This window comes from Pipistrellus kuhlii, unplaced genomic scaffold, assembly GCF_014108245.1.
Source record: "Pipistrellus kuhlii isolate mPipKuh1 unplaced genomic scaffold, mPipKuh1.p scaffold_m20_p_2, whole genome shotgun sequence".
NCBI classification, from domain to species: Eukaryota; Metazoa; Chordata; class Mammalia; order Chiroptera; family Vespertilionidae; genus Pipistrellus; species Pipistrellus kuhlii.
In genome coordinates this window covers 167,023,380-167,035,687 of record NW_023425515.1, presented here as the reverse complement: position 1 = coordinate 167,035,687, position 12,308 = coordinate 167,023,380, and the positions used below count along the sequence as shown (strand labels likewise).

Below are 12,308 nucleotides of genomic sequence, written 5' to 3'. Positions count from 1 at the left end.
CAAACTCACAACCCACGGGCTGCATGCCTTGCTTATTTGACCTGTGCTAGCCTTTGAGTTTGACACGCTTGATGTGCAGAATCTTTAAAATACAGCTCCTTATGGGGTCTGGAGGCCTTGGAGGGCCATTCCTTTCTCTGAAGAGGCAGGCAGATGGGGGGCCTGAGTGGGGGCTGGGCAAAGCATGTGGCTCTGGTCCCAAGACCTGGGATCCAGCTGCTTCTGGTAAGGGCCATTTGGGAAGCCCCAGGCTGCACCCCACCCCCCACCCCGCCCCCAGGCTGGAGCCTACGGAGGCCCTGGTCAGGCCGCCCCGCCCAGGCAGGGCTCATGAAGGCAAATTCCCGCCTTGGGAGGTGCGGGCTTCCCGAAGGAGCAGAACTGGCACCCCAGAGCCAGGCGGGGAGCGCGCACTTTGGGGATGAGGATGGATGCCTGCCGGGCAGGGTGCGACCCAAGCGGGTCCCCCAGAGGCAGGGCCCCCGGCGGCAGCAGCCACCAGGGCTTCCCTGACTGGCCTCCCCGAGGGCCGGGGAGGAAATGACAGCGCGGGAGCCAGGGCGGGCGCGCAGGGCGGGGCGGCGCCCGGAGTGACAGGGCCTGTCAAGGCGGAGGCCGCCGCGCAGAACCTCCCAGCTTCCCGGCCAGAGCGGGGATTCCCCAGACGCGGACCCTTCCCGGCTGCTGCCCGCCGCGCCCTGGCCCCTCGTGACCTCCCAGCGCGGCGCCCCCGGCGTGGCCGACGGCGAGGCGGGAGGGCAGAGGCCGAGCCAGAGGAGAGGCTCCGGGGGCGCGCGGGCGCGGGGACCCCGGGCCGGGCGACAGGAAACTCTGGGGTGTGAATGGAAAGAAGTGGGTGGTCCGGCCCCTGCGACTTCCCCTGACATCACTGCCCAAATAAGGAGCTTCCCAGCGGCTGCGGGGCGGCCCGGAGCCGCACGGCCACCGGCGCCAGCCCGCCAGCCCGCCCCGCGCCCACCCCGCGCCGCGTGGGCCGCCCGCGAGCGCTCGGGGCACCGCCGGGCGGAGCCGAGCCGGGCGGAGCCAAGCGGGGAGCGGGCGCGGGCGAGACGCGCAGAGGCTGGGCGCACAGCCCAGCGCAGCCCAGCGGAGCCCAGCGCAGCCCAGCCCGGAGCGCGGAGCCCGACCGCCCGCAGGTAAGCGGGGAGCCTGACAGTCCGGGAGCCGGGCACCGCCGAGCGGGCGGGCGGGCAGCCCCGGCCGGGGTGGCAGCGGAGGGATCTGCGGGAGCCAGGCGGGAGGGAACTGGCTGGCTAGAGGCGCGTGTGCGGGCACGGAGGTTCGCACCCCTGTGACCTACGGGACTCCTCCGTGGCCTGGGGTTGCCTGGTGCACGCGCTCTCCGCCTGCGTTTCCCCAGCGCTACTCGTGTCGCTGTCCTGGGTTGACACGAGCGTTCCCGGTGGTTCACACTTGTCTTGCACGCTCACGCCTGGCACAGCCTCACTCGCCATGGGTGTGCATGGCCTCTGGTGCCTGCAGTAGACCCTCCCCAGCATGCCGCTCAGGCCCCGCACTCTCAGAAGCGGTGGGTGGGGGAAGCACACGGTGGGTCGGAACTGCTGAATGGCTTTGGCAGCCCTGACCGTGCTTCCCCCTGGAGGCAGTGGCAGTTTCAGACTGTCAGGGCCAGCAACCTCAGGCTCCTTGGGCTTCTTGGAAGGGAGTTACACTAGCATTGCTCTGGATCCACGTCCCTCCTCTCCCACAGAATGGCACCTGGCACTGGGAGGGGGAGGGGGGCGGCTGTACCTGGCTGCTGGCTGCCATGGCTGGGAGGGTGTGGTGACTGGCAGAGAGCTACTCCCAGCCTTACAGCCTGGGTGTTACCAGAGTGGCTGTTACTCCATGGGCATTTCTCCGGGCACCCTCCCCTTCTCCTATCCAGTGCAGGGGGCCTGGCTCCCCCCCCCCCCCGGGGGAGGGGGGCGGCTGGAGTGCGAGTGCAGGTGTTGTCAGCCTCGGCATCTTTCAGGGGCTCTCCGCACAGCGGCTAGGATTGCTTGTATCTATAAAATACTTGGTGTCTTCACTGATGATTTAATCAAGGCCACGGGAAACTGATAAAACCAAGTTATGCGCTCATCACTTAGTGGCTCTGGGCAGATCCCTTCATTTCTTCAGGCTGCGTTTTGTCCTCTGAATGTGGGGATGAGGCTCTTCCAAGGAACGTTGTCAGGGAGACTTGCGATCCTATAAGTGAAACTGTTTTTGTAAACACAAAGCCCTGAGCACATGCCAGTTCCTGTGGTTGAGGAGCTCCTGGGCTGGTATTTTCCATGGCTCTGCTCTGTGACTTTGGGAGGCTGAACACCATTTCTGTCCAGTCATCTGCAAGAGAGGGGCCTTAATGCGTCCTGTATGCCTGCGAGCAGAGTCCCCGGAGTGAGTTCTGTGGAACATTCGTTCTGAGAGCTGTGCCTCTCGTTAAGGTCTCCCTAAGTCTAGCAAATTCTGCAAGCTCACTATTGCGATCGATGTTGGCAAAGGCTCTGAGAAGTACTGCAATCAAAGGACACATTGGACTCTGTCAAACCCAACATTTCCCTGGTTAACTCTGCGCCCTTGTCAAGTTACACACACTTGCTCTCCCAGGAAACAGTGCTCCAGGGGCTACCAAGGATAGGGTGTTGTAGGGTTGCGATCAAACTTTGAGAGCTGTGTTGTAATTGCCTTCTTTAATGAAGAGCAAACAGAAGCCTCGAGAAGTGGAGTAGCCCACGTGACCCAAGGCCACCCAGTCGTTAGTAGTAAAACAGGGACCAGCACCCAGTCATCCACGGCTCTCACCACAGCCAGTTGTATCCAGAGGTTGAGAATTCTCTTCTAGGAACCAACCAGTGTTGCTGCTTTATGTGGACACTCTGCAGAATGAAGTTGACGAACGTAAGAATTTACGATAGATGATTTCTTATTGAATGAATGAAATAAGCATTTAGAGAATGCGTGAATTAATTGAATGAATGAAACGCCACTTGTGGGGACTTCAGCTTGTCAAGGTCAACCAGATGTAGAATCTGTAGTGAAAAGTAATAGTACTAGAGTCATCACAGACACATACATGCACAGGTGGACTCCTATATGCTCACGCATCCACCTCTTCACGCAAACCCCTCTCTCCCTACTCTCTCACACATGCCCACACAGTCGATCCTGTGTACTCATTCACACACATGCTCCTACGTATGCACTCACACTCGCTCACCTGCTCCTATACACATCCACATCTCTCCTGTTCACGCCCTCTCACACACACATCTCTCCTGTCATGCTCTAGGCTGCAGCCAGGAGACACTCCTGGCAAAGGGCATGTCCCCTTATCCCCAGGTCCACAGGGCTTGTGCCTGGGATCAGCTCCGGAGATGAGTAGTGAGCATGTGAGAAACCCTTGCATTTCCTCAGGGTTTCCCCATTTCTCCCATTACGTGCCATACTTACCCCCTGTCTTTTTCGGTCAGCTATTGTTTGGTCACACATGATGCTACAGCTCTGGCTTCTACTGTTTGTTTGAATCAACCATCGGAGCTCTGTCAGGGCAAGGCCTTGGTCTCATTTGCTTGTTTGGAATCCCCAGTGCCTAACAGAGTGCCTGGTACAGAGGAGGTTCAATAAGCATTGAGTGAGTGAGTGACTGCTGGTGTCTAGGATGGCTGTGACCCTGAAGATGTTTGCGGCGTATCTGCTGAGTCCTGGGCTCCTTTCTGGGAATTCTAGAAATGAAAGCTATTTAATCCTCTGTTCGTGGAGCTTGCATTCCAATGGGAAGAGAGGGCATGAATCACAATGGACAAGATAATGCTAGTGTCACCAGCTCTGAAGAAACTCAAGCAAGGCAGCGTGGACGTTAGAGAGGAATATGGGAGCTGAGCATGGGGCCTAGGGACTCCTCTCTGAGGAGATGGTATTTATCCTGAAGTCCGAATAATGAAAAAGTGCTAAAATTTGGCGAAAGATTATTCCAGCAAAAGAACAACAGGTACGAAAGGCCCTGGGCTGAGGGCACATGGAGAGGCAGACTTGCAGTTCACTGCTGATTCCCTTGCCAGTGCCCTTTGGGCGATGGGGGGAAGGCCCACACAATTGCTGATGTCTGATCTGGGACCTAATTATCTTTGCGGTTCAATCACTAAAGCCAAACTCAGTGCCTCTGGGCTTGGGGAGTGGGGCTGCTGTTGCTATCTCAGAAGGCTGCCCTCCCTATCTTGTCTCCCCCCTCCCCCACTCCTCCCCCCACTGCTGCCCCCTCTAAACAAGGAAAGGGTTGGACTCCTCAGGCCCCTCCCGGTTCCACCACCCAGAATTGGATGCTCTGATTGCAGGCGTTTGCGACAATTCAGGTGGTCCATCTGGAGGGGTCGTGAATTAGTTGTGCTGCTTCCATTATTAATAACCATGATGTCATGCATCTGTGCAGTTCCTGGTCGGCTGCAGAGCACTTTCTCCTATTATCCAGTTCACTCTGTGGACTCATCTGCCAAGTGGGGGAGGGGGAGGGAAGAGGGGGATGGTGGAGGTGGAGAGAGCTCAGACACTGCCACACGTGGCTGCAGGCTCACCCGGGCTGCCTCTCCCGAATTCCTACTTCCTCTGCCGCAAAGCAGGGTTCCAGAGACCCTGTCCCCTGGGGCTGTGAGGTGAAGACCTGCACATCAGGGGCCTGGCATGTCCAGGCACTTAGTGGCTATTGGTTCACATTTGACAGGTGAGAAACTCAGAGCTAGGAAGAACATGGCTTTTACTTTTCTCTTTTCTTTTCTTTCTTTTCTTTTCTTTTCTTTTCTTTTCTTTTCTTTCCTTTCCTTTCCTTTCCTTTCCTTTCCTTTCCTTTCCTTTCCTTTCCTTTCCTTTCCTTTCCTTTCCTCTTCTCTTCTCTTCTTTTCTTTTCTTTTCTTTTCTTTTCTTTTCTTTTCTTTTCTTTTCTTTTCTTTTCTTTTCTTTTCTTTTCTTTTCTCTCTTCTTTCCTCTCCTCTCTTCTCCTCTCCTCTCCTTTCCTTTCCTTTTCCTTTTTTTGTTTTGGTCCACTTTTGAATCTTCAGTGTTCCCAGCCCTGGGCTTGTGGGTACATAGTAGGCCTTGAATAACTATTTTGTTGAATTGACTTGCCTTAAGGTTGCAGTTAGTAAAGGGCAGATCTAAGACTCAAACCCAAGACATTGTGCTCCCAAGTCTTTTTCATAAACAGCGTACTATTTGGGAATAATTGTCATGGTTAATAAAGACAGAGCTTCAGACCTCATTTGTAGATGAACAGAGTTATTGTTGTTTTGTTGGGAATCCCAGAATTATAAGGTCTTGGGTTCTGATGCATGGTATTCTTTACAAACCAATGAATGAATTTCTTAAGAAACATTTTGGAACCTTCTAGAAGAGGGTGTAGATGTGAGAAAATGGCCTCCTGAGATTTGAAAGCAGTGATTCTTAACCAAGGGGCGTCCTTTCCTGTCACCTGAGGGCTTTTAACGGAAGAGTTATAAGTTCCACCCCAACTGTCTGATTCAGAGCCTCCGGGGATGGCATCTGGGCGTGTGGAAACACACCTGGTGCTAGAAGGTCAGCTGGGGAGGAGAAGCCAGCCAGCTGGATGCCCAGGAATTCTGGCAGGCCCTCCATCTGCCTCCAGTTTCCATGCAGCCTTAGCTGTGCTACCCGCCTTGCCCCAGGCTCACACCAGCCACATGGTAGGAACACAAGTTATGGAGCCCCACAGACCTGAGTTTGCACCTCCTGCTTCCTAGCATGTGCCTGGGACCACATTTCTTTACCTCTCCTCAGCCTCAACTTTCTTGCCTGGACTATGGGAACACTCACGCTTACCTACAGGATGGCTCTATGGATTACAGGTGGCTGTATCTATGTCAGATAGCTTATGAAATATCTGTGCCTTGCACATAGCAGGTGAACAGTAAACAACAGATTCCACTGTTATTGTGAAAAATGAATGATAGTAAAAACTACTGCAGCATTTGTGAGTTGGCTACTACACATAAAAGTGAACCAGTTTCCTCTAAACGCCAGACTTTTAAGAAGAGGAAACACTCTTGTTGTAAATGCTCATCCTTGGGCCAGAGAATAACAGCTCTGCCATCTTCCCACATCTCTTCATTACATTGCTCTGGCTCTCCTGGAGGGCAGAGGGCCGAATAGGGACCAGAGCCAACACCACTTTCCAAACCTCAGACAGACACGGGGGCTCAGAGAGGGGAGTGTGAGGTGTGGAGGACAGGTTTGTGTTCACCTACACCAGCCTGGCCTCCCATTCTGAAGGCCAATGTACAGTATAGGACAGTTACAGGGGGAACAGCCGGCTTGTGGGAGTCCCAGGAGATTGCACGTCTAACCTACTCTGTCATTCATTCATTATTCACCAGCAGTGGATTAAGTCCCTCCCTGGGCTCAGCTCTGGGTCAAGCTCAGAGTCTAGCAGATCCAGCCACTCGGGAGCTACGTGGTCATGGACAAGCTGCATTTCCTCTCCAGGTCTCAGTTTTCTCACCTCCAGCGTGGATCGTTGTGGCTACTTCCGCAGAGGAATATTTTGTGGTTTTAAGGACCCACTCATCTCTGGGTGCTGCCTAGGGGTGAGGGTTTCTCTGCCAGAGGGGTCAGGCAGAGAACAGGGGCTTTGGAGCCCAAAGGAGCTCCACTCGGCTGCTGGCTCTGCCACAGACCTGCTGTGTGATTTGCTGCATCTCTTAACTTCTCTGTTTCCTTTTCCTCACTTCGATAATGTGGTTATGACACCTCCATTGCAGGGCCCTGTGAGTGTGAGGTGAGATGATAGAGAAGACCTGGCTCTCAACGAATGTGACCCCCATTTCCTTTCTGCTGGCCTCGTGGCCCTTCTGTCCAGTGTGCTGCTGCTTTTGGAGCAAAGTTTCTCAAGCACCTGGAATGGGCCAGAAGGGCAGACAGCCAGATTGGCGCTCAAAGGAGTAAGCACAGGCCCTGGCTGAAGGTGGGCCTGGGGAAGTGGCAGTCAGGACCAGGGTGCGGGGCCAGGAGCCCCGGGTTCTGTCCTGGGCCTGCCAGCAGGTCACTGCATGCATTCGCCAGTTCCCTCCCTCTCTGAATCTGTGTCCTCACTGAGGCCAGTGTGCAGGGTTCCTGGCTTTCTTCCTGCCCTGAGAAGCCTACAGGCCTTTGATGTGCAAGTGCTGAGTGGCCCCGCTGGGGGAGAGGGCCAGCTGGGCGTGGAGATTTCTCCAGCTTCTCCCAGCCCAGGAATTGACTGTGGGGAGAGGCCAGCAGACAGACGGGACAAGGCAGAGACTGTGGTTTCCAATTGGCAGAGACGCTCATTGGAGAAGAGGCAGGTGAAGGGATACTAATGGCAGGAAATTAAATTAAAAGAAGGGCATTTTTCCTGTCATTCATTTTTCTTCAAGAAGACCAGAAGGCCCTTGCAGTTTGGCTCAGTGGATAGAACGTCAGCCTGCAGACTGAAAGGTTCCAGGTTTGATTCCGGACAAGGACACGTACCTGGTTGCAGGCTCTCCTTCCTGGCCTGGGCCCTGTCAGGGTCTGTGCAGGAGGAAATCAATCGATGTGATTCTCTCGCATCGATGTTTCTCTCTGTCTTTCCCTCTTCCTTCCACTCTCCCTAAAAACCAACAGAAAAATATCCTCAGGTGAGGATTTAAAAAAAGAAGACCAGATAGTTCAAAGCCACGTGTTTCTCAAATGGCTCCCCTCTTGTTTGAATGTAACAGTACGTTTGACTATGAAGGGTTTGTTTTTAGGTCATTGGAATGGAGGCAAGAGGTTGTGGAGTAAAACTCAGGGTCCAGTCATTCGTTTCCCGGATATCTGTGGAACACTCACCAAATGCCAGGCACTGTTCCTGGCAAAGGGATACAGCAGTGACCTAAACAGACAGCAGTCAGTCCTCTCCTGGAGCTTGTACGCTAGTGGGGGGGAGGGGCCGGGGAGCAGAGGACATGCTGTGAACAAAGGAGCGGGTGTATGTGTGACATGTTAGGTGAGGCAAGTGCCATGGGAGAGGCTGAAGGCGGGTAAGAAGTTGGAGGATGCTGGGAGGGGTTCAGGGGGCTCTGTGTGTAGGATGGTTGGAGAAAGTGAGGAAGTGACTGCTTGAGCAGAGACATGAAGGAAGTATAGAACTGAGACTAATTAAAGCAGACATTTCTTCCTCTGTGGGGTCCATGGGGGTCTATGGGAAGGTCTCCTTTGAAACTGAAATGGACAGCTCACCAGACAGCTCAGACCCTGGTTTAGATACAGAAAAAGATCCTAATTCATGATTGTGGTTACCACTACATGAATAACAATGAGAGCAAGCTCCAAAGGGCTCTCAGTGGATTTGGTTTTAAGCCTTCAAAATGCCTGTCCGTGCAGACTGTCTTATTTAGCCCTCTAACAAGGTAGATGGTGTCATCTCCATGTCACAGGTGTGGAATTTGAGAATCTGGTACATGGAATGGCAGCCCAGAACTGCATCCCAAGGGAGGAGCAGAGGAGACACTCAAACCCGGACTCAGCTGCCATCAGCTGCTGGGTTTCTCCTCACCGGGTAGCCAGGCACTCTGCATGCCACGTTGCAGCAGCCAAGGAAACGATTTACTTACTGAGAACAAAAATAAATTCATAGACTATGGAGATATGATGTTGAAATGCAATATGGGACTCTGGATTAGATCTTGGATAAGAAAAAAGTATCAGTGGGAAAACCAGTGAAATGCTAATAAAGTCTGTAGTTTAGTTAATGGGACATACCAGCTTCCATTTCTTAGTTTTGACAAAGTGATGTAAGATGTTAACACTAAAGGAAGCTGGGTGAAGGGTATCTGAGAACTCTTACTTATCTTTGCAACTCTCCTGTCAATATAAGATTATTTCAAAGTGAAAAGTTTATTTTAAAATAAACGAATAAATCCACATACACTCAGACTAGCTGGCCTCCTCAGGATTATTTGGGAAAGCCATAAAGGGTCATGAAGTGATGGAATCCCTGCTGCTCCTAGCCATCCCAAGCTGGCACCTGTGTGAGAAGGAGCAAAATTAGCCCCAAAGTGAGTTTCCATAGAACCTATGCTTTTGCTATTCCATATGATGGAAGTTTATTAACTCATTTCACTTGGTGCCCTGGCAGACAGATGTTCGGAATTAAGCTTTATCGGTAGAGCCACATCATGTGGCGAATGAATTATAGTGACTAATGTCTGTGAAGGAATGGTACGAGGTGGTGAGAATAGAATAAGAGAACTGGGAAGGCATTAACAGTAATCTGGTTTTCTTTTATGGTAGAAAATATTGAGAACCAGGAAGGGGTATTTCCTGAAATGAAGGAAATAGGCCAAGGTCAAGGGATTGCAGTATTTGATCCCTCCATGCAGTGATTCCCATTCACAAAACAAAAGAGCTAGCTTAGGTAAGCCTCCGGGGGCCCTCTGCTGGAAACCCCTGGACCCAGAGCAAGAGATTGGCCCAGGTTCACCAGGAAGAAAGCTGCTGAGAGACACAGCTGAGCCTGTGTAGGTGACCTGGCCTCCTAATGGTTTCTAAGGACTTAGCATATGGGCATTGGGTGTCCCCTTGAAATATGGGAGAGACAAAGATGCTCAAGTGGGCAAGAAACCACTATCATGGTCTATTAGAAACTTTTAATTTTTAGTGTAGGATAGCCACTCCAAGATGGGCTCTTTATTTTTAGCAGGTTCTGTTCTTGCTAGTATTTCTCAGGGTGTGTTCCATAGAACACAAGTACACAGGGTGGAAAAATGTGTTATTATAGAGAGAAAATAGAAGTGCTACCACCAAGTAAATGTGAGAAAGTTTAAAAGGCCCTAATACTGTAGGACTTCTAAGTCTTTAATATATGAAAGTCCATTGGAAGACTCCAAAAAGTGTGTGTGTGTGTGTGTGTGTGTGTGTGTGTAGATATGGATCTTGTGTGCCACTTCTGATCTTGATTAGAGAATATATACACATATATAAATGAAAGAATATATACATGCTAACAATATATATGATTCACATATATGGGCATGTATGTATATAAAAAGTATAGCTGGAATGGAAATCTATATAAAATCATTTGGGGAAACACTAAAGCTACCTGAGGTCAAAGCTGAAACAAACAAAATGAATGCTAAATTGTGACTCTAAAATTTATTCCTGCAAGTCCGTTTCAGCATGTCAGTTTCTCACATATTTCCTATTGTGTTCACTTAATTTCTTTTTTCTCAGAAGAGAAATGTCAAATGGCATGCAAATGATCCGTCCCCCACCCCCTGCGCTGTGCTCATGGGAGACAGGAGTATTAGCAAGCTCATGTGACAGCTCAGTGGTGGGTCTCCAACCCAGAAACCCACATGTGACATTGGTGTTTTCAGAGCTAAAAAAGAACCTCATTGAAAAATACCACTTAAGGCCAACGTTCTGCTTTGTCAAGTGTGGCTTCACATGAGGTCTCTCCCAGCACTTCCATCTGCAAGGTGTGCTCATCACCCTGAAAGGTGAGCATCTTTCCTGGTCTGGGTGCATGGTCAGGGCACATGCTCAGTTAGGTGAGAACACACTTTGATTTGGTGACAATTTCTAAATAGGCTGACCTTTGCCCCAGTCCCTGGTCCTGGCCTGTTCCCACCCCGCATTGTCCCTGGGGAGAGTCCTGTAAATCGCCTGCCTGCCCTTGGAATCCCTTCACAGACTGGGTCACCTCAACCTCCATCAAACCCTGCTCCTCGCTCCTGGAGGCATGTCCCCAAGCATGTGGCTGTCCCATCTAAGGTGCTGGGTCCATTCCGTTTTACGATTGCCAGTCAGAGACTGAGCTTTGGTTCCCGTATCTGGCACATGAGAACAATGTGTTCATGAAGACTCCACAAATAAAGAGGAAGAAACAGGAAGAGGGGAAACTTAAGAGGGATTTTCTTTCTCTTTGGGTTAGCTGGGGGGGGGGCGGGGGGGTAGGCAGGAAGCTTCACAAACATCTCGTTTGAGGATGACATGGTTGGCTCAGTTAGGCCCTCAGATTCTGGCCTGTCATCTGACCTGTGTGACCTCAGGCAAGCTATTTGAAGTCTTCAAGTCTCCCTTTCCGCAGCTGTGAATATGGGCTGATGCCACCCTCTCAGGGTTTTGATTCAGTGCCATGAAGTGTGTGGGGAGCCTACCACTGTGCCTGGTGCTTCGTATTAGTTATTATTATGAGATACTAAAGCCTAACACAACAGCCAGGTTTTGGTTTTGGTTTTTAAGTGTGCAAAATATGTGAACAGGTAGTTCACAGAAGTGGAAAGGCCCATAATCCTATGACCAATGCTCTTGCTACTAAGAAGCAAAGGATTGTAAGTTAAAATGCTTATAGATGGCAAGAACGTAAAAACGATGGAGAAGATCTGGTGCGGGTGAGGGCCCAGAGGCCCAGTTGGAATCAATGGAAATTACAAGCGCACATGCCTCCTTTGAGCCAGCAATCCCCCAGCTCTGGAAAAACACACGTACACAAAACTAAGTACGTAAAAGGGTGTTCCCTTGCAAAAGGGTGTTCCCTTGCAGCATTGTTTGCAGCAGAGAGAAATTAGAAATGACCTCAATGTCCAACCGTGGCAGGGCTTAAATAGCGCGCAGTACCTGTCTGCCATGGAGTACTTACTGCGCAGCCATTTAAAAAGAAAGAGGTGAATCAGCAGGTCCTGGCCTGGGAGGGCCTTTGTAACTTATTCTCAACTGGAAAAGGGTCTGCGTGTGATATGTTTTATACAGTCCCGTTTTTATGCAGAGCAAGACACAATGACATATGTGTGTGCACATGCAGATATGTTTCCGTGTTCACGGCAACCGAACTGTTAGCGTCGGCTTCCTCTGGGCGAGAAGGGGGTTTGTCCACTTTTCACTTTAATACCTCCGTATTCAAAAAAATGTATTTTTTAAACAAAGGAAACAAAAAAGAAAGCCCAGACAATGAAAAGTAAAGACTAAGCTCTACAGTGCAGGGTTATTGGGAAGATTAAATGAGATAATGTTTGACAAACACCTAACCCAGTGCCTGGTGCCTAGTAAGCGCCCAAGAAATGCTTTCATCCTCTTCTTCCTCTCTCCTTAGACTCTGACGCCCCCGCCCCCACCCCCGCCCCCTTCCATGTCCACCTCAGTGTTCCTCCTCACCCCCACTCCCCAATTTCAGTCAACATGCCTTGGTGCTTACAGCCCTGCCAGCACACCAACTGCTTGCCCGGTCTGGAGAAGCCCCCCTGCCTCCTTTCCCTGCACTTCACTGGGTCCTTTCTTCTTGATGCCCCTTTATTTATTTTATTTTTTAATAC

At 51.3% G+C, this 12,308-nt stretch overlaps 1 protein-coding gene across 7 annotated transcripts in view; it reads left to right on the top strand.

Annotated features, from left to right (window-relative positions):
• Positions 1 to 448: 448 nt before the first annotated feature.
• The window catches only part of HIVEP3 (HIVEP zinc finger 3), a 98,408-nt gene continuing 86,548 nt past the window's right edge, over positions 449 to 12,308 (top strand). For 3 of the 7 annotated variants that reach the window (XM_036448511.2, XM_036448510.2, XM_036448512.2), the window contains exon 1: positions 450 to 1,157. The gene's annotated coding sequence lies outside the window, so the exon portion shown is untranslated. Of the gene's footprint in view, positions 1,158 to 12,308 lie in introns of all 7 variants that reach the window. The other 4 variants (XM_036448516.2, XM_036448515.2, XM_036448509.2 and 1 more) reach the window with 3 other exon arrangements.